The sequence below is a fragment of the Schistocerca cancellata genome, chromosome 6, assembly GCF_023864275.1.
Source record: "Schistocerca cancellata isolate TAMUIC-IGC-003103 chromosome 6, iqSchCanc2.1, whole genome shotgun sequence".
NCBI classification, from domain to species: domain Eukaryota; kingdom Metazoa; phylum Arthropoda; class Insecta; order Orthoptera; family Acrididae; genus Schistocerca; species Schistocerca cancellata.
Window position 1 is genome coordinate 289,008,696 of NC_064631.1, and position 23,196 is coordinate 289,031,891.

A 23,196-nucleotide genomic window follows, 5' to 3' on the forward strand; every position below is an offset into this window, starting at 1 on the left:
ATACCCATCCATATAGCATTGCAAGACAGATCTGCATTCTCCTTGGCTCTAGCGAACATTAGAACAGTGTAACACATCGCACGCTGTCAGGGTTGACAATCCTTCACCGTTTATTGCAGCTTGGGCTACGTGCACGTCGTCCACTTCTCCGCCTACCTTTGACGAATGTGCAGAAACATGCGAGACGGAAATGGTGTATGGAACGATGTCACTGGTGACGGGAACGACATTAGATAGTGTTTTTGGACGAATCCAGGTTCTGTTTGTTTGAAAATGATGGCCGCATTTTGGTTCGCCGCAGACAGGGGGAGCGGCATCACAGTGACTGCATTCGCACAAGGCATACAGCTCCATCTCAAGACCTTATGGTGTGGGATGCTATTGGGAACAACCACAAATCACATTTGGTACGTGTCGAGGGCACTGTGACCAGTGTGACCTACGTCAATGACATCTGCGACCCGTGGCCATATCCTTTCTGCACAACACCCCAGAAACCACTCTTCAGCAATACAATGCACGACCACATGTTGCTGCACGAACTCGTGCTTCTTGGTGTCACAGGATATCAGCCTTTTGCCCTGGCCCGCCAGCTCACCAGACTTGTCGCCAATCGAAATTGTATGCGATACGGTAAACAACAGGTGCAGTACTGTGACCCAATAGCAGTCACTACAGAGGAACTTCGGAACCATGTGAGTGTAGCGTGGATGGCTATACCACAGGACGCCACTCATGCCTTATACGCGTCAATGCCATCAAGCATGGAACAAGTTATCAGGTTCATGGCGGGCCAAAATGGTTCAAATGGCTGTGAGCACTATGGGACTTAACATCTGAGGTCATCAGTCCCCTAGAACTTAGAACTACTTAAACCTAACTAACCTAAGGACATCACACACATCCATGCCCGAGGCAGAATTCGAACCTGCGACCGTAGCGGTCGCGCGGTTCCAGACTGAAGCGCATAGAACCGCTCGGCCACAACGGACCAAATGTGTACTAGGCAACAGGCCACATGCTGAACCGATGTGACTAAAATGCTAATCATTTCTGCAGAACATACTAATGTATATATCCTGTGATAGTAATCGTCCTTTCTACAGTCGTTCAAAGTGTTCTGATTTTTTTCTGAACATGAGTGTCGAATCGAGTACTGTGGTTCATACGCTACAAATTTTTGTAGCTAACGCTAAGTGACGCTTCAGGTGGTGTAAAGAGCGACACCACAGAACAGTGGATGGCTGGAAGCGAGTGATTTGGAGTGATTAATCCATAGAGTAAATATCTCTGGAGTGAGCACTCACATGCACAGAACAGATTTTGTGTTGTCAACATACATTGCCGGCCTGGTCACGTGATCTCGGGACGACGTGTGGTTGTTCGTCTACAGCCCTGTATATTTAGAATGTCACTACATCCCTAGTACAGACGGATTCTTTTCGTACATGTCGTGGATTATTTATATATGTTGCGCAGACATTTTAACAGTATCCATTTGATACCGGGAATAAACCAGCTACGTAACTTTTAAGGGCAAGTGATATTACATTCAGCTGCTTTGCGGTAGGTGTCATAGTTCAGATGCACTCGATTTTTGGTAGTTTTTGGTATGATACCGCACTTTATAGTATTACAGAGCCTGAAGAACATTTTTGCAGTGATAGTCCTGCAAAACGACTTGACAGTACGTTAGTGCTTTCGCACGAATTTACCACACATTAGCGATTATATTCCTGCTAATTCGTCCTTTTTTCTTGTATTTCTGCGTATTTATTTTCTCGTTTTTGCGACCTAAAGCACAATTTTTCTTACTGGTGGCACTTTGAGGTATTTATTTAACGCATTTTAAGTACTTGCTCCCAGTTCATTAAATAAATAGTAGACTGAGTAATCTATATACATAATTGACAAGTCACTGATAAATGCATGGAGGATAGTATTTACTGAAACAATTAACCTTTTCCTTTCCTGTTCCACTAGCAAATTTACGAGAGGAAGCGATTGTTTGTAAACTTTTGTACGAGCCGTAATACCTATTATATAGTCATAAAATCGTAGAAAAATAGGTCTACAGAATCAAGTCTTAATTATAATGCATCTCGAAATTTTTAAACGTATACAGTGTCTCTTACTAAAATGAAAACTATAATTAGAGCTATATGGAATGTACCCATGAAAAGTTACTATCCCTCCTTTCACATATTTTTCTTTGCATCCGTAGCAACAACAGTAATTCACCATCGCTGTTACACTATCAACAAACGGTGAAACAACAAAAACTCTTGGTATTATAAACTTCAAACGCTGCAGAAAGCACACACGCACGGCGAAGTCCCGAGATCACGTGACAATCCTGGTTTAATGTTGACAACATGCGCAGAACGCAATGCTCACTCCAGAGATATTTACTCTGTGGATTAATCAATCTGTACTCTGTGACAGTCCGATGGAAGGGTTTGGGTTTGGCGGATGGCTGGAGAACGTTACCTACTATAACGTGAAGTGCCAGCAGTGACGGTGGATGTGGTGTTACTGCATGGGAATGTTTTTCGTGGTTACGGAGTTAAAATTGTCCCCAGCAGAGCTCAAGCCGTCATAAAAGGCGGAGGGTGGACGCACCCCATATTAATGTCCTGTAATGGATGTCCTAATAACTTCTGATCCGATACTGTATATTCAGATGCAAGGTTCTTCAGCTGCTGCGTAGAATCTTTGGCTTCGGTGCTTAGCCGTCTCTGCTTCTGTCTTGAAATCAAGCTGTGAAGTACGCAAATTGCAGAAACTTTGCCCTTGTTCAAGACATCTGTAAGAATTTGGAATACTAATGTTGGTTAAACTCCTTTAGTCTCAGAATGTTGGTGAACGACGATCTCGTTAAGTCATTAATTCCAAATTTTACGTATCATTCATTTATTTGGACGATATCCGTCTTTTCGGTCATAGTCCACACGAACAGTACCAAGAGGATTTCATCTGCAAGAAATTGTAATACGGTTAACTGTTAAACTGTCGCTGACAAAATTCATTTAAAGCACACCGGATTCCTGGTGTTCGCAACGTGATGTTTCGAACTCAATGTTTGACCTTTGATCTTCAAAAGTCAGTTGCAGAGACCCGTGCAAAGTACATTTCAAGTTCGCTTTATTTACAGGAGCGCTATGAGTGAGAAACACTCGCTTCCTTTTCGAAGTTGCCATCGCATTTTCAGTATTGTTTCACTATTCTTTCCTTATTGTTGCCATATCTGCATTAAATATGAAATGACCGTCGTAGATTACGGCTTGATTTATTGTCTCACGGGCAACTCGAGGGTCTGCTTCCACTGAATATTGGTTTTATAATAATAATAATAATAATTATTATTATTATTATTATTATTATTATTATTACAGTGTACTAATATTCCTTTTAGCTACGTACAAAGAGCTTCTGCTTCTTCCAGTATTAAGCTTGTAAGGTATTAAATGCAAGCACCTTCCGTATACGTCAACTTTCCGCCTTTATGATGCGATCCATAATCGCAAAGCTAATTTTGGCCGGTTCGGTCGGTAGAAGTTAATTAAAAACTGCTCGCTAATTCCTCCTCGTCGTCCTCAACCACTTTTCTCTCCCCTCCCCTCTGTATCTCCCACCTGTCCCGTGATTGAAATAGAGTTGCTGTCATTCTGTGCTTTCTCCACAAGTCAACGCAAGTGTCTCGCGGTTCATTATGATCACTGCTGCTATAATGATTGGAAGGATTTACAAAATTTCACCGAATATTCGTTTGGTATGCGAAGTTTTATGTATATTTGGATTTTTTGACAAAATATACTTTGCATATAATATTATTATTGTTTTTTCATTAATTTTTAGTCGACAATCTAGGAACCACGACAGCCCTATAGCCTTTATAACAATTCTCTGATGATGCATCGTGGACACAATTGTTCTTCTATTGTTTTTCCGTTTAAGCCAGCTGTGTTTCCCTAACACTCTGTGCCTAGCACGGCGTCCATCTCACCATTTCGTTTCTCGTCTCCCAAAATCTCAAAGATCATTCAGTTTGGTGTCTTTTGGTTGTATACCAATTTCGTCTAGATGTTTTCGACGAAATTACATGATCCGCCTCATCTCGCAAAGTATCAAACGTTGCAGCTGTTCTGAAGATGATGCTGGTTTGTGTGTCTTGTGTTTGTTTTTTGATCTTCATTTACCACGGTATTCTTGTTTTCGGTTTCAATTCAAAGATGTTGCAGGCACATTTATTCAATTATGCATCACTCGTTTTGATGATGACGATGAGGTCCCATACTGCGAGGAGCGTAGGGGACGATGCGGGAGACCCGCGCCGCCGACTAGGCAAGGTCCTAGCGGAGGTGGTTTGCCATTGCCTTCCTCCGACCGGAATGGGGCTGAATGATGTGATGATGATGATGATGAAGCGACACAACACCCAATCATCTCGAGGCAGGGAAAAATCCCTGCCGGGAATCGAACGCGGGACCCCGTGCGCGGGAAGCGAGAACGCTACCGCAAGACCACGAGCTGCGACTCGTTTTAACTGGCCATAAAACGTAATTCTTTTCGATCATCTTCTCACTGATCTTTTCTAACGTAGAATATATTTATTTTAACAAGCTTAAACATGGTGACGGCTTAAAACAGTGATGGCCACACAAATGAATTCAGGAAGTGTAAGACAAATTTGTTTTATTTCAATGATTACAAAACTTTTTGTCCTTGACCTACCGGTTCTGGTCAGCAGTGACTATCTTCAGATTTTAATGCTCGTTTGCAGTTATTATTGGACCATGTGTTTTTCTCTTTCTCTTTGAAACCAAGTATTTACTTTGCAGTCTGGAATATTCTTTTTGTGTTTCCGAAAACTTTGTCTACTTATAGAGTTAACTCTTTGAATTAATTTTAGTTTTCCTGTAAATTCTTGGTTCGATACACAGCTATAGTGTTGCTTTTTCTGTTAGGAGGTTTGGGTCGGAACTTTACAAGTCAAACGTAGTAATTCCGTTTTTCGCCCTGACTTTAATTATTTCTGGACTGTTCCTTTGAGATATAGCGACGTGATCTTTTCGAATTTTCTTAATGTTGTCTCAGGTGGCCTTTGTGCTGTTTCCTTTGTGGGCAGGTGTCGAAAACGCGTGGGGATAGACAAAAATTATGGTTCTCACATAAGTCAGCGAGTTGTTTTCTGTTTTTCTAGGCTGTTTTTACGCGCTCTATAGTGACCAACACTATTCATGTTCGCAGTTATCCGTCTGACATATGCGCGAAAATCTCCCCGTAATATCTACACTTGATGTTTAGTTCTGATTTTTATTTTTTACTGTTATGATTGTTATTTGTTGGCGCACTTACTGTGACATAGATATTGATAATTGTCTGTGTGAGAAGAATGTTAACTGCATTCTCGGAGACATCTACAACCTATTGTATATCATGTGCGCTGTATATATTATGTACCCTGCCCTGCATTTCATTTGAATACCTCTGAACGGGGCTTTATTTGTTTCAAAGCTTGTTCTGTAGAGGTATGTCTCCCCCTCACATTGTTGCATATTGTTGGTTCTTACTGAGCCGTGTGTAGTCGACATGTCGTTTCTTAAATTCTCTGACACTCTTCGATATTCCTGAAAGGAAACCGAGTGGGTATCATTCTGAGTAGAAACCCTTGTTCTGTGGCGTGTTTTTCCCGCGTCTCTTCCGCGAGAGACCGACAGTGACTGTAATAATTAATTATAACATTTTTAAACAACTAAATAATGTCTCAAGCGAAGGATCAAAAACGCGCAGTATTTGCGTGTTTCTCTGTACGCTCAAAAGTGTGTGGACTTTGCAAACATTTCCTGTGCTCTAATTGCTGATTCGTTCCAAGGACCTTGAATTTTCACCTCGTACACCACTTTTTCAGCTGGAACCCGTCATCGGATACTTGTGTATTCATGTAGTGCTCTGGCGCGAAGCGAACAAACCGGTCGCGTGGAACATTGCCGTTTTAGGAGTCCGACTGGCTCTCGCTTTACTGTATTTTGGCAAGAATTCTAGCCTACGTGTAATCTTTTAGCTAAAGGTCGCGCTTAAACGAAATTGCTACATGACTTTCTGGATAAAATGGATTGGTAGCGAGGACAATAACCCAGGTTAAGTCAGTGATTATGACAGTGCACATCTAATTTATACTCCGCAAGTCACTGTACAGTGAATGTTCGGTTATCGATATTTACAGCGTTGAGAGTAAAAATATCGATGTTCCAATATAGATACAGAAATACGAAAATTCGTATCATCGATATTAAAGATAAATTATCGACTTTCGATGTTGCAAAGAAAACCAGGCTACTTGTTAGCAACGTCAAAAATTGCTTCTTCCTGTAAACGAATTCTTTTCTGTGTAGAAAAGTACTTTGTAAGCAGTAAACTAGTCCCAATAGCTAGTAAGTTGACGATCAAAAATTTGCCACGCAATCAGTCCAGACTGTTGGAGAGATCTCTGAACATGTTCTTTCACGATGCTTTAGCACGTTCGAAGCAAATCAAAACGGTGAATGATTTGTTTGCAGTTGTTGAAACAACTGTCAGTGAGGATGGGCAACATGTCGATACTTTACAGTAAAACTGAGAAACCCAATTCGATTCATGGAGTGAACGTTATAGAATAGCAGAACAGCAGACTAATTTGCAAAGTGGAACAAAAAAGGACCTACAAACACTGTTGTTATTACCTGAAATATTACGTTCTGCATCTTTACAAGATCCATCAGACGTATGGAATCACTTGATCCTTGCTACTTGTCCTAAGCTACAAAAAATTACATTGAAATATTTGAGCTGTGTAGCCACGTTGTCAGTCATAGTAAGAAAAGTCGACGGGCGAAGACCTGGAAGACGCTCACCATTGCGTAGGACAGGCTAGATTAAGAGCCTGACCGGGATGGACTTGCAGCGAGCAAGTCACCACGCCCAGGATAGAGCTTCGTGGAGGCAGGTCGACCCATTTGCAGTGTTCTTCGTCAGTATTTTGTAGCGTCTACGGTTAACTCAACTCTGTCAAAGACCGCCGGAGGAGTGGGCTGCAAAGACTGGTTTTACATATTCTACAGAGGTGTGTGTGTTCGTTTTAATCGTCCTCATAGTGTTTTCAATTTACCTGAATCGTATGATACCACTACACTCATGCGCACGGTTAGACGAAAGAGAGAATCACATCGTCAGCTTCTGATAGACTGCGCTCAAAAGCAGTGTGTGTTCTTTGTTAACAACGTAGTAGACTGCAGGGGAAACTGTACTCAAACATTTTTTTTTTTCAGACCGTAGACAAAACGTGAGACGTATGTAACGCAGTATTAGTTAATGCTGTATTTATTAATAAATACATTAGATATTGAAAACTGAAAAACATGGCATTGATGTTCCACAATAATAATTATTTGATAGTTCGTTGTGGAGTGGACATCGGCTTCCTAGGCCTCCTCAGGCGACGTAAGAGTAAACAGAATTTCGACAATTCTGAATGATCAATTGCACTTCCAGTATTCAGCCTTGCTAAAATAGCAACAGCCAGTTAATAGTAGATAATATGCTCCTCTTTTCCTGTTCGTCACATTCGCCAGTTTTTTTACCCACATAACATACCGTGGTTGTCTCTGCCGGTACTCGTGTCCTCTTTTGGCCTCCACATTCTCATACTGTCAGTCTTCGAGTATAAAGTAATGGTTGGTTGGTTGGTTTGGGGGGGATTAAAGGGACCAGGCTGCGACGGTCATCGGTCCCTTTATAAAGTAATATAAGGCGTGTTTGTTCATAGCTTCTTTATCTGTTGCATACTGTTTGTGGTTTTTTGTATAGATATGTAGTTGTAAAAGACACATTGTAACGTTGTTGCTTTAATTTTCTTTGAAAGCGGTGCTGATAGACAATAAAAGCGGGTTAAAAGCTGTGAGCTGTCTGGGGAAGTTAACCTTGCATTACTGCGCAACTGTTTCACCAGGTATCCAGTCTAGCTTACCAAATTCCCAACCAGACTAACATTAATTATAATGTTTTAATAGTCATACGACAACCGGTGATATATATAAAAGAGAATTTAAATAAAAAGAAATAAATCAGTTTATATTTGGAAATTTATTTTAACATTGATCATTGAAATTTCAGCATATTAAACGTGAGTCATAACGAAGCTGGTGCCTTATTTAGGACTGTGAAAATGTGAGTTTGTAATCTTACGGAACACATCAAATATGGAGCCAAGATTGGGAGACTGCATACAACACTGCATTCATAAAATAACACACGAAGAACGTTGAAACATATGCAAGAGGAAGTTAACCACAACCAACCGATTCAATTTTCACCCAAAGAAGTTACGTTCGTAGCACAATCCTGTCCGTCATGTAATTACCACACACTGGTATACTAAATTCATACTAACTCTCTGTGAAATCTTCCCGAAAAGAATAGCTGAGGGCTACTTTGATGATTACACCACATGCTTCACGTGGTCAACTTGGTGTACACGAAGAGTGTAACACCACAATAATTTTGATAATTAAAATAAATTAGATCGAAAAGCAATTTACAAAAGAAAAACCTCGAACTGGTTACTATCGTCTTACTATTAACCTGATGGGTCAAACAATTGTATAAGCACGTGGTACTGGTCTCACGAAGTACACCCCACGTGGGTTGAACATAAAGAAAAGTTGCTATATTGAAAAATATTGTCAAGACGAGACGTTATAATCTCACGCACGTTCGCATTTAAGATTGATGATCTTAGAGTTACTGATCAACACGTGGTTCCACTTTACTCACAAAGTAGTGACAAAGCAACTACTGGAAGATGGTCTGAACTTCACACTCGAAATACACTGCGCTGCAATTTAAGATAACATTAGATATTTTAGAGCTAAACCTGAAATAAAGGTGATTAAATTTTCAGTTAGGCTGAACTTAAGAAATCCATTGTCCTACGGAATTGGCAGAGACGCGCTTAGCCGGAGATCTTACCACTTCAGACGCTCGCTGCGGACAGACTGACCTGGTCCCTTCCTGAGGGTGGCTCACAAATACAACCGGAAGTGGCCAGAGGGGCAGCTTCCTATACCAACATGACAAGGGACGGACAGGACCATACTAAGGATAGAATCCTCTTTGCTTTTAGAAAGCGTAGCTACCTGTTCCGACTTTGGTCCTACTGTTCTCTAGCAGACAGGCTTGTCTGCTACCCTCAAGCATGCAACTAGAAATACATTTGCTCATTCATCCTCTCACATAGAAGGGAAGGGGGATGACAGTATCTCATCATATACAGTATATAAAAGAAAGCGAATGTAGGTTCCGTATGAGACTGTGTGACATGAATTACATATAAACCGTGTTTTAAAGTGTAGTAGTGTGACAGATCGTTCTTGTTTATGTGTAAAAGTAACACGTTCCACTACTCAGTCTCCTCCCAGATAGTCAGAAACGCCACAGTAAATTTAGAAGAGGAATTTATCCCGTAAATGACAACAGATTTAAGAAATTAACATGAAAGGAATCCAGCAGAGACCTTTCAACATCTTTGGAAAAAAATTATTGTGTGTGTAAACCTGAAGGCGTTGTCACTGTAGGTAAAATCCTCTGGGTTTTACACTGCGTCACATTTTATCCGTGCGATCGACGTTTGGATTCATTTGCAGGGATCTTCCTCAGCATGGTGTGGTGTCAACGGTTAACTGATTCCTGTCAAAGACTGCTGGATGAGAGGATTGCAAAGACTGGTTTTACATTTTCTGCAGGGAAGAGTGTGTGTGTGTGTTTTTTCATTTTAATCGTTCTCGTCGTATTTTTAATTTACCTGGATTACGTTTGTGGAACACAATCCTCCCTTTTAAAGACGGTGTGAGGTTTATGTTCCTCATTTTTTATTTCAAACTGGCCTGGTTACCACACCTAAAGGACCTGAAGACGGGGGCCCAGAGGGCAACGAACATTTTTCAGAGTCTTAGCCACAGGTCTTGGGGAGCGGACAGGGTGCATTTGCTCCAGTTTTGAAGGACTTTCGTGTATCGTGGCTGGACTATGGGTGCACAGTGTATAGGTCACCGAGGCCGTCTTACCTGCAGATCATTGATGCTGTACACTATGAAGGCATCAGGCTGGCCACGGACACTTACAGGATCAGCTCCATAACCAGTCTCTGTGCTGAGACTGGTGAACCGTCACCGGCGGCAGCTTGTCATGGTGCGTGAGGCGTGTCAGTTCGTCGCTACTCCCACTTCCCCAGCATACCATACTGTTGTACTCCCACTTCCCCAGCATACCATACTGTTGCTCGTCTATTTACGGAACAGCTCTTTACCAACCGTCCACGGGCAACGGGGCCGTTTGTTGGGATCCGTGCGAAATGTGTGATTTAGTTTCTTGGTGTGGGGCACTTACTGTCTCTATCCAGCCCCGGGTTTTAACCGACTGCCAGCATTGTTACTAGAGAGGCCCAAATTAATTTTAGATTTAGTGCAGTACAAGAGAGCTAGCATTCCTGCTTCAATTTTAATGTGATATATTCCAACATTTTAAATGAGCACTACAACTGTTAAGCTGTATTCACGAATGGGTCTAAACAGGGGGATTCCACTGGCTGCTCTGTTGTTTTCGTGTATCGTGTCCTCAAAATTTTGTTTACGAAGTTCATTGTATACAATATGAATTATTCGCGATATTGAGAGCGGTGGAGCGGACGAGATACTCCGTGCCTGCCAAATTCCTCGTCTGTTCGGACTCCCAGTCTCTGCAACGCTTGTATCCATCCGATAAAGTAGTCCGGGATACTCAGGACGTCCACTTAAAAAAGGTGGGGAAGGAGGTATCTTCCCGATGGGTGCCAGGGCACATCCACGAAAGGGTGGATGTTGCAACTAGGGAGGCGTGTCCAGATCTTTAGTTACTTCTGTGTTGCCATTCCCCTCCCCCCTCCCCCCCATGCTGTCGCCTCGCTGTTGCGATACAGGTTCATGCTTCGATGGGAGTAAGAGTGACTGGACGTGAAAGACAATACGCTGCGCGTAGTGAAGTCCACAACTCTGCCACGGCGTACTTCCTTCCAGACACGCAGATGGGGTATCATTCTTTCCCGTTTTCGCATAGACCACAGTCGTATGACGCTTGGCTCTTTGCTCCGGCGAGAGGCCCTCCAATATGTGATGCTTGTGGCTTACAGATCATTGTGCGCCACATTGTATTACGCTATGTTTTATTTTCAGACCAGAGCGCAGTGACAGATTTGCCGATAAAATAAATGGTTCAAATGGCTCTGAACACTATGGGACTCAACTGCTGAGGTCATTAGTCCCCTAGAACTTAGAACTAGTTAAACCTAACTAACCTAAGGACTTCACAAACATCCATGCCCGAGGCAGGATTCGAACCTGCGACCGTAGCGGTCTTGCGGTTCCAGACTGCAGCGCCTTTAACCGCACGGCCACTTCGGCCGATTTGCCGACAGATCTACCCACTATTTTAATTGACATTCAAACGAATGTTGGTAGGGTTTTGAGATTTCGCCATTCCCCGTCCAACATTTTTCGGAAGATATTAGGGAGATGCTCTTAACGTGCTAACAGGTTGACTGACTTACCAATGTTTTTGTAAGTGATCAGTCCGTCACATTTCGCTTTACCTTTCTTTTAGCTCCTCTGTCGTTTAACTTGTGTTTTAATGAGAAGTATAGCACCTTTCACATTTTCTCCATTGTCTTGCGACGTATGAGATAGTGCTTGTGTGGGTCAGCACGAGTGAGGTAGGGGTGGGCGAATGAGTGTCATTTTATAGGTTTCCTGCTCACTGTGTGACAACATTTTGGCCATTTTATCCACATCTGTTTCTTTTAATAGTCTATGTGTAGGGGTGCTGGTAACCTCACCGATGAGCACCCGTGACCTCCAAACACACATACTCAGTCAAAGACTAGGGTTGCACTCTCTTGTAAAATGATGTTTTACCGCGGTTCTGCTGGAAACTTGTAGCTATAAACTCTCGCTGATGTATGGACTGTTTATTCAGTTTTAAGTTGTCTGAGCACGGCCTACACTCTAGAAAGATGAAAACCTATTCACAGCGAACTATAAAATGTTATTCTGGAATATCAATACTGTGTATTTAAGTTTTTAATGTCTGTATTGCTCCCAAGTTCCGACGAAATATTTTATAAATATATTAGATATAGTCGTATGAGTGTGTTGCTTTTTGCGCCATTCTATAACGTCGTCATTTAACATTGGTTTTTAGACTCGGATGATTAAATCCGCGTCGATGATTATGGAAGAGCACATTTCCATACTGTGCATTCTTTGGTCTGTGCTATAGTTCTCTTCACTTACTCAGATGATCCTACTCAAGATACACGGCGGAGACTTCTGAGCTGTCACACAGAATATTCATTCTCTGAATTTACCCGACAGAATTTCCCAGCAACAGTGTCGCCTTGCTTCCAAACATTTTCATTCAAATGTCCTGATCATACCTGTTACTCTTTGATGTCTGCTACACCAACTTGCTGTGGTTCCAGTTACAGGTCTCTAAATTCGTTGTATGTCAGCTGTGATGCGTATTTGATAGGACACCAAACTATGGAGCACCATGCTAGGACCGGCCACACTGGCGTCTGGTTTGCAATTTCCTTTGAGTCCTTCCAACCAATTTAAGCTCTCCTTTCACCTCCCCTACCACTAATTTTACGTATCTCCCAAAATATTTCATTGTTAGTGTGACTCGGTGGCTTAGTGGACAACATATCCAGAGGTCAAGGGTTCTATTGTTATCCGGTCTTTATTTTCACTTATCGCATCTGCCACATCCAGCAACGATTTAGAAATGCGAAAAATGCCAAGTTGAACCGTGGTTCGGAGACCACATTAAACTGTAGATCGGGCTTACTATAATCGTGTAGGAAAGTCTGTTCAAAGGTCGGAAGGAGGTAGGGACTTATTACTACAAATAGAACCATGAAGGAGGTAGGGACATACTACTACAAATAGAACCATGCCTAGTAAACCACGGCGGTGTTCGAGGACAGTGATCACCTAAAAAGGTTTACCGTTTATCTTTCTGTTAGGGACATTATTGTTTACTTGTCTACATTTATAGAGTTATCTTCGAGAATTTTCTTAAGAACGTACGTCTATACTTTCTGTAGACGATATCAGTCTGAATTAACAATGTGATTGTGTTGCTAACCCTAACTGATTACGTATATGTATGTTGGAACATTGGAGATCGTATTACACTTCCTTGCAACACGGCATTCATGTTGCAATGACCGAGCGAGGTGGCACCGTGGTTAACACACTGGACTCGCGTTCGGGAGGACGACGGTTCAATCCCGCGCCCGGCCATCAGTTTAGGTTTTCCGTGACTTCCCTAAATCGCTTTAAATCGCTTTAGGCAAATGCCGGGATGGTTCCTTTGACAGGGCACGGCCGATTTCCTTCCCGATCCTTCCCTAATCCGATGAGACCGATGACCTCGCTGTTTGGTCTCTTCCGCAAAATCAATCCACCCCTCATGTTGCAATGGTATTCAGTCGCATTTCTTTACTACATGTCGTGCGGTGTAGGTGCAGATCGCAGAGCGTGGAAGAAATTGCAATGTAGAATTTATACCAGTGCTCAAAAGTGAAGCATAGTTAAGGAAATATTATAAAGGCGGACAAAAGCTGTAATTACATTCAGAGTCATCTAAAACTCCAATAGTCCTCTCTAGAGAAAGAAAAAGCATGCAGCTCTTCGGGAAGGCATGTGGCTAAATTGTAACGATAAACTGTGCATTAGACTCACGGCGGCTCAGTCGGCTTTTCCCTTTCATTGCAAGAATACGAGATACGATACAAGAAAGGGAATTTTTGTTTTGCGGAAAATTTTTGCTTATTCACCTACATCCATGTTAACTCCGTCGAAATATACTACGCAGTTGCGTTTTTAACCCAATCGATGGTTCTAAAACGACGGTCATTTAAGGTTTTCTTTATTTTTTGGAACAGAAAAAAATCGTGTCTAAGTTTGCTGGCGAATACGGAGGCTAGGACATCATTGCAGTATTGTTTTGCCCGAAACCTCACGAACACGCAACGAAGTGCGACTGGATGCATTATCGTGACGTGAAAGTCGTGAATTGTTTCGCTACAAATCTGGGAACTCTTCTTCTTTTTTTTCCGGATCGCTTCACGCAAAGGGTATAAATAGTACTCGTTATTGATCGTTCGACCTTGTGGCACGAATTTACGGTGCCGTTAAAATCGAAGAACACAGCATAACATTTACATTTGACCGCAATTGTAGAGCTTTTTTCAGTCTTGGCGACCGAGAATGCTTCCACTGCACGATTGAGCATTAGCTTCGACGTCATAACCATAGACTCACGTTAAATCACTTATTATGACACGTTTAAGCGGTTCGGGTACCGTTGCTGACTTCATTTAGCACTTCCTGAGTAATTTGCGTTCGTTGCTATTTTTGTTTGAAATTCGATAAATTGGAACAAGTTTGCTATCACACATTCTCAAGATTGGTTTAAATTCCAAGCAACACAAGCCGCTTGGGGCGTCAAGGTGAGAGAGATGGCAGAGGCACCACGACTCTAAGCTATCTATACTCGACGTATCACAGTTTGTAGTGGTCGCAAAGTTGAGAGGGGAACCAAGGGGGTAAAAGTACAAGACTTTTATACTTTTATACACTGCTTATCAGTAGCGAAAACTAGAACGGGTGAAAGTGTATGAGGAAAAAAAGAGGTGGGCGGGGGGTGCAAATGATACACTACTGTTCTAAAGTATTGCACGTTCCTATAGAATTTTGGTGCAGGACTTCTGAAAACCCATTGGTCTTTGAAATTTCAAATATTTATTAAAAAAAGGATGGTCTACAAGTGTGAAGGAACATTATAATGAAGGAACAGATTGTTTCTAATGCCACGTCACTGATGACACCGAAGTTAAATATTTATGCAATTTTCTTTTAATTTCGCCATAGCGTAAATGCATTGTTTCACATGGGCATTATTCAGTAATCATTCTTTAAATTATCCTAGTATTTTGTTGGACCCCCTTGGTCCTTACAGCAGCCTTCACTGTGTCAGGCATGGAGTCGATCTAATGCTACTGATGTCACTTTCATTGTGCCACACTTTCACAATCACTTCCCAGACCACCTATTTTGTTCAGGCTTCTTCTTCTGAATCCCTTTCCCAACCAGTCGCTACAAATTCTTAATTGGATTAAGGTCTGGCGAATTTCCCAGCCAAGGAAGTTCTCTGGTACCCAATTCAGTCATGACCGAACGAATCTGAAATGATAGATTTGGGCGATAAGTGACAGAAATAACCTTGGAAAATGTATTTTAAAGATGAAATAATCAAAAACCATATTTTTTGTGTGTGGCACGGAGCCAGATCCTGTTGAAAACTCCACTGCACATTTGGGAAAGCATCACGTTCAGTGAACATCAGAAGGCGTCGCAACACAGCTTCCTATTGATCAATGTTCACTGTTCCCTTAACAAAGTAAAAGCCTTCCAACACCTTAGTATGTCATTGCTCGCAACACCATTAACAATGGAGCGTGTTTATGGTTCGAGCATGTTTCATGGCGCGCACAAGGCAGTCAGGATCCATCCTTTTCATTGGGTTCGGACCTGGCGAGCCGTGGTCTATCATCCATCATGGAAAATCGGCTTTCATCTGAAAATACCACAGTTCTCCACTGCTCTTTTGTCCAGTTTACGTGCGTTCTAGTCCCTGCCAGCCTCGTTTTTCTCATTGCAGCAGCAAACAACGGTTCTTCTTGGCAGCTGTAGGCTTCGTCCCCATTGCACATAGTCTTCTCCCTAACAGCTGCGGAGGTAGAATCAACTCCCGTTGCCTCCTGCCATGCTTTCTCTAAAAAAAATGGTTCAAATGGCTCTGAGCACTAAGGGACTTAACTGCTGAGGTCATCAGTCCCCTAGAACTTAGAATTACTTATAAGTAACCTAAGGATATCACACACATCCATCCCCGAGGCAGGATTCGAACCTGCGACTGTAGCGGTCGCGCGGTTCCAGACTGTAGCGCCTAGAACCGCTCGGCCACTCTGGCCGGGTGCTTTTTCCAGTTCCGGTGTAGTACCACTCCTGTTATCCGTGCTTATTCGACGAAGATTCTGCCCTCCCGGTGCGAAGAAATGCTTGGGCCCTCGCATTATAGTTCATTTTCCATATTTCCTGTGGCCATGAGCTTCTGAAGATTTCGACTCACAAATGACCTCGAACAGTTTAATCTCTTCGCAGTTTCAGTGTTGTTTCGGTCTTGTGTAAAACCTCGATGTACTTATTCTTTGTAAGGGATAATTCATGACTTTTCACTATGACGGTAAATACACACAAGCACAGCGGGAAGAAACTTATAAAAATCCAGCATTACTTTCAGACCAGAGCTAGAGAACTCCAAATCTGAGTTAACACAGAGCACTTCCTAAGGCAGTATGAGATCACATTATTACTAGGCACTGTCGGAAGGCTCCTCCCGCCACCTTATATATATGCGTAAAAATTTGTAACTAACAGAACATCATCATTGCAGTCAAGAGCATGCAATACTTTAGAACAGCAGTGTATGTCACTTGTGTGGAAAAATGTTTCCGAACAGGGATTGCACATTCCATACCCAAAACATCCGAAAAAACTTCATAGCGTGAAAAAGTTGATATGCCTGCACTATTTTTTCTGATTGTAATTTGACGATCGTTCCTAGTGATTTCTTTTGGCATGATTTCATCGGTTGTTAATGTGCTAGGGCATTTTCAAAGACTTCATCGCCTTCTCCGAAACGCTTTACTACTCGCAAAACCCTTGTTTTGCTCGCAGCAGACTCACAGACAATTTTTAACATTTCTAAAACATTGCTGCGCTTTACTCCGTTCGTATAGCGGAATTTAATACAAATTATCAGATACATTTCTATACGTATAAATTAAATAACCTCCAATACTACTAAAACACCTGTAACCTTTTTGACAGCTCACGACGGACAAAATACCCGTCATGGCTAACACTGTAGAGATATTTTTCAGACATGTTTACCAGCACAACAGCGATTCGGGCTAATGCATCTCCGACTTTACAAAATTACCGTTGAACACATCTCGATCTCGTCCTCGTCCTGTAGTCTTCTGGCAAAGTTCACAGTATAATGCAACAAATATGCCATTTAAACCTAGTTTTGTAAGGGAAATCACCCCTCCTCTCCTCCTCTCTTGAACCTTATCAGACAGAAACACCACTCTCATCAGGAGAGTTTCGTTTCGAGGATTGGATGACGATTCGAAAGCACAGGATTGCAGGTCAGTACAGAGTTCTCCATTACGAACAATCGACATTGGAAGCATCACATAGAAAATATTGTGAGAATGGTGAACCGAAGACTGCATTTCATTGGTAGAACACTACTAAAGAGACTGTCAGCACTACGCTTGTCCGTCATCTTCCGGAGTACTACTGCGCGGCATGCAATCATACCAGATAGAATTGACGGAGGACATAAAAAAGTCCCGAAAAGGACAGTTCGTGTTATATTATCACGAAATGGGGAGAGTGTGCTACCGGTATGAGAAAGAGTTGGGGTGACACTCATTAAAACAAGAGTTTCTCGTTGTGGCGAGATCTTTCCACGTAATTTCTATCACCAACTTACTCCTCCGAACGGCAAAATATTTTGTTGCTGTCACCTATTAAAAGAGAAATTACCATCGTGACAAAGTAAGAACAATCAGAGCTCACAAGGAAAGTTGTTTGTAGTTCATTTTTCCCATTTGAAATCTGAGAGTGGAACATTTAAGAAATTGTCTGGATACTGTTGTATGAATCCGGTGCCAAGTACTTAAGTGTGAATTTAAGAGGAATAATGTAGCTGTAGTAACCGCTTCAGAAGAACCACGATGTCTGACCTTAACTGCACGAAGGTGCGAATGTGTGGTAAGCAGCTATATAAGGAGGTTAAAATTGCCTCGAGAATAAGTTTGTCAGTGAATTGTCTACTAGAGGCATAAAGCAGATGGTCTGCAAGCTGCACTTCCGACAGTTATAAAATGGTACAAAAGTTGATAATCGGGATAGAGCTTGCACGATATTAGAGATGGCATGTTCCCTGCGTTGGGTAGCCGCGGCCCGATCACGATCAAATACCTCAGTACCGCGCGTCTTGTCCATCCTGCCTCGGCTGCCACGCCAAGGCCAGTGCAAAGTCTGACGGTATTCCAGCCATGAGATGCCAAATTATGCCAAGCATTGTGGCGGTAGGAGCGCTCTGTCTGCAATATAACAGCTCTTTCTCATTCAGTTGCTCGCTGCATATTTGAGGTAGAGCAATAGATAAAATATCGATATATAGATATTTTTCGAAAACAAAGTTAAGTGCATGCGGAACAACTTACACAGATATATCGATATTGAAATGGCAATACCGAGTGTCGATATTTTTTTTGTATTTTTTTCGCAATTTTTGGCAAGTATTTGGATTTTTTTTTTAAATTCTAGAACAACATAAATTTACTTTCACTGTCTGAAGGGGTCTTACTGTTGTTTGAGCTTTCATCACGTCCAATCTTTCTCTTTGACTGTGAGAAGCAAATATAGGTGGCACAAAGTACATACATGAAAAAAAGGTTAGCGTCACTCGGATTCCCAGAACTCCTGAAGAGAGACGTTGACTGTGGGTTTTGTGTCATAGACGCAGTCCCTTTGACTAAACTCGCCCAAAGATATAAACAATTATGCATGAGCAGCGCCTGTTAGACGGAGGGGGTCCGACAGCCAAAAACTTCCAGGCATGCCACCAGGAAGGAGGTACATGGCTCGTGTTGTTTGTAGTTCAACCGTGCCTAGATGGTCAATACCGCGGTTCGATCACGCCCGCATTGTTACTTTGTGTCAGGAAGGGCTCTCAAAGAGGGCAGTGTCCAGGCGTCTCGGAGTGAACCAAAGCGATGTTGTTCGGACATGGAGGAGATACAGAGAGACCGGAACAGTCGATGACATGCCTCGCTCAAGCCGTCCAAGGGCTACTACTGCAGTGGATGAGCGCTACCGACGGATTAAGACTCGGAGGAACCCTGACAGCAACGTCAACATGTTGAATAATGCTTTTCGTGCAGCCACAGGACGTCGTGTTACGACTCAAACTGTGCGCAATAGGCTGCATAATGCGCAACTTCACTCCTGACGTCCATGGTGAGGTCCATCTTTGCAACCACGACACCATGCAACGCGGTACAGATGGGCACAACAACATGTCGAATGGACCGCTCAGGATTGGCATCACTTTCTCTTCACCGATGAGTGTCGCATATGCCTTCAACCAGACAGTCGTCGGAGAAGTGTTTATAGACAACCCGGTCAGGCTGAACACCTTGGACACACTGTCCAGCGAGTGCGGCAAGGTGGAGGTTCCCTGCTGTTTTGGGGTGGCATTATATGGAACCGACGTATGCTGCTGGTGGTCATGGAAGGCGCTGTAACGGCTGTACGATACGTGAATGCCATCCTCCGACCAATAGTGCAACCATATCTGCAGCATATTGGCGAGGCATTCGTCTTCATTGACGACAATTCGCACCTCCATCGTGCACATCTTGTGAATGAATTCCTGCAGATAACGACATCGCTCGACTAGAGTGGCCAGCATGTTATCCAGACACGAACCCTATCAAACATGCCTGGGATAGATTGAAAAGGGCTGTTTATGGACGACGTGACCCACCAACCTGTGAGGGATCTACGCCGAATCGCCGTTGAGGAGTGGAACAATCTGGACCGACAGTGCCTTGATGAACTTGTGGATAGTATGTCCCGACGGATACAGGCATGCATCAATGGTCTTCGCTGAAGAGACAGTTCTGCTGCCGTGCGCCGGACGGAGTGGCCGTGCGATTCTAGGCGCTACAGTCTGGAACCGAGATACCGCTACGGTCGCAGGTTCGAATCCTGCCTCGGGCATGGTTCTGTGTGATGTCCTTAGGTTAGTTAGGTTTAATTAGTTCTAAGTTCTAGGCGACTGATGACCTCAGAATTTAAGTCGCATAGTGCTCAGAGCCATTTTGCTGCCGTGCGGATAAGTGTATCACAGTGTGTGAGTGAAATAACATCAAAATTGCACACAGATTCGCCGCGAAATTCTGGCGGTATAAGCACCAAATGCAGTGTCGCGTCCAGATGTAATGAAATGTTGCCAACAATTTGATCAATGGCGCACAGACATGGATGATTCTGTTCGGAAAGGGAGGCCATTCACATCGACCACAGTGTACAGGCAATCGAGAAGCTGATTCGCAGTAGTCGCTGAGTGACTATTGCAGACGTTGCTGAGCAGATGCGCATCTTAATAAGAAGTGCCCATTTTGCGGTCCGAGATCATCCGCGGCATCGGAAATTGTGCTCACGCTGGTTTCCGTGATCAATCACCTGTACAGAAAGTCTCAAGGTGTATGTCCGTAAATAACAAGAGACGTGGAAAATAAACAAGGCTTTGTTTTCTCCTACATGACATTGAAACATTCCACATGCGCGCGCGCAACACAAGCTTTCCTTCAGTGTTTTCGATGCGAGATTTGGAAGTATGTGCCATACGGTCCAAATCATGCACCACGCGATTTCCACATTTTCGGCAAGCCCAAAGAACATCAGGACTGGGGGGAAGAGATGGTCCGACGATGAGGGCATTCACATAGCGGTTCTCAACTGGCTGTGTGACAAAGTAGCGGATTTCTACCGTCGAGGAATTAAACGACTAGTAGGGCGTTCCGATCGTTGTTTAGACACTTAGTGGGTTTCTTGATAAATAGTGTTACGTGTCTTGCACGTAGAAGTGTAATAAAGCATTCGGTGCAAGTTACTTGGCCAGCCATAATAATGTATAACTTAATTTTTCAAATCTCCTCGTATTTGATATGATTTATGCTTTTCACGGCTTTAAATGCCAAGAACCTCGGTGTTTGATTCCACTGTAAACTATGTATTCTACCGTACGTACGAGTGGAATTTCTCCATTGGTCGAAGAATGGACAAAATGATACCTGCAAAAGCCGGCCACTGTGGCCGAGTGGTTGTAGGTGCTTCAGACCAGAACCGCGCTGCTGCTACGTTCGCAGGTTCGAATCCTATCTCGGGCATGGTTCTGTGTGATGTCCTTAGGTTAGTTAAGTTTAAGTAGTTCTAGTTCTAGGGGACTGATGACCTCAGATGTTAGGTCCCATAGTGCTTAGAGCCATTTTCACCATTTTGATACCAGCAAAATCAGAGATTCTCAGGACAGTTAAATTTATCAGAAAAGTCAGGGAAGAATCAGGAAATTTGACACACATACCGCCCTATAAAATATTGCCTGCACATTGTAAATATACTGCCGGAATTAAAGCTGTATATTTAAGTACTGATTTATTATTACACATTGTAGATCAACATCCTAGCAGCCTGCTTTTTATATCAAGAATTGAAAGGAAAACGATGCACGTTAATGCTTGGTGAAGACCACTTTGCTAACAATGGTAACTGCATTCAGTGTCACAATAAAACATGTCCGACGGGTCCGTCGTTCGGTTTAGTCCCTTTTCGGATTTGTTCGGAGCACTTCATGTCGATTTCCCTGATTTTTCCATTTCTGCAAACCCCAGCGACCTGGCAGTACTAGTGCCAAAATTGCGTGGTGAAAAATGTTGCAGTCTCTTTTAGTAGCGCCGAGCGCCGATTACGTCAGCATTTTCACTCACACATCTCCGCCCACCGCAAAGACTAACCTTGTCATATACATTTTTGTTCATGAGTTTCAGCTAGTGCTTTTGAAGAACACCAGTGTGGAGAAATAGCATAGTAGCTGCGTCAAAAATTGTTTTTAATGCAACTGGTGTGCTATTTCTTCACATCGGATATCTTGTTTTTCCTTTCTCACCCCGCCCCACAGTGCATTCGGACTACTACTTTGGTGCCACTGTATTTGCTTCACACAGTCAAAGAATGATAAAGTGATGGAAGCTGTAAAAGTAGTAAGACTCCTCCACACAATGAAAATAAAATGATTTCTACTACAGTTCAAAAGAACAACTTCAAATATTTATTGAAAATTGCGAAAAAACGTTATATAAAACAAAATATTGGTCCTCGATACTGCCATTTCGACATCGATATAGGCCTATTATGTAAAAGAATATCGCCGATATATATCAACACATTTTGTAGAAATTATCGATATATCGGTATTTTAACAACAGCCCTTGTCGTTACTATCACAGTCTATTAGCATTACAGTAAATTCTTTAAATAACCGAGCTCCCGTGTGTAACGCAGCTTCAAACGACTGATTACTTTACAAATAAGTTAATGTGTGATGTATTTGCCTTTAAGAATGTAAGATAGATAAAGTATAGTAGAAGTTTGAAATTGTGCTAGAAGCTCGTTGGAAGTCACAAAGTGCTCTCATGATGAAACACTAGATGAATACAAAATACGTAGTTGGGGCTCCATTGTCATCAAAAGCTAGTTTTTGACGCATCTAAATGTTTATGACGCCATATCTCCTCAACCGTATAATAAAATGATATAATTTTGCAGACACGTGCAATAGTATATGTGGATACCGTTTCCAATATGTTTCCAGTAGAAATAGGAACAAAAAAAAGCGCTCCGTCTTCAGGCCACGAGTGGCCTACCGAGACCATCCGACCGCCGTGTCATCCTCAAGGAGGATGCTGATAGGAGGGGCGTGGGGTCAGCACACCGCTCTCCCGGTCGTTATGATGGTATTCTTGACCGAAGCCGCTACTATTCGGTCTAGTAGCTCCTCAATTGGCATCACGAGGCTGAGTGCACCCCGAAAAATGGAAACAGCGCATGGTGGCCCGGATGGTCACCCATCCAAGTGCCGACCACGCCCGACAGCGCTTAACTTCGGTGATCTCACGGGAACCGGTGTATCCACTGCGGCAAGGCTGTTGACTAGAATTAGTAACAAAGAAATAATAAATTAAAAATTGATGCCTGACACTGAAGTTTTACTGCATGAATAATGGAAAGGTAGCAAGGGATAAACTTTCTTCTTCTCACCATTTTCAATACTTGTCTTCACACTGTGTTCAACTTTTAACATAAGATTAAACCTATTAATGAGCAGATCGTGACAGTATTTCTAATTTTTAAATTC

The 23,196-nt window shown here is 42.6% G+C and overlaps 1 pseudogene; it reads right to left on the minus strand.

Annotated features, from left to right (window-relative positions):
* Positions 1 to 22,874: 22,874 nt before the first annotated feature.
* Positions 22,875 to 22,992, minus strand: LOC126089614 (5S ribosomal RNA; annotated as a pseudogene).
* Between the last annotated feature and the right edge of the window lie 204 nt (positions 22,993 to 23,196).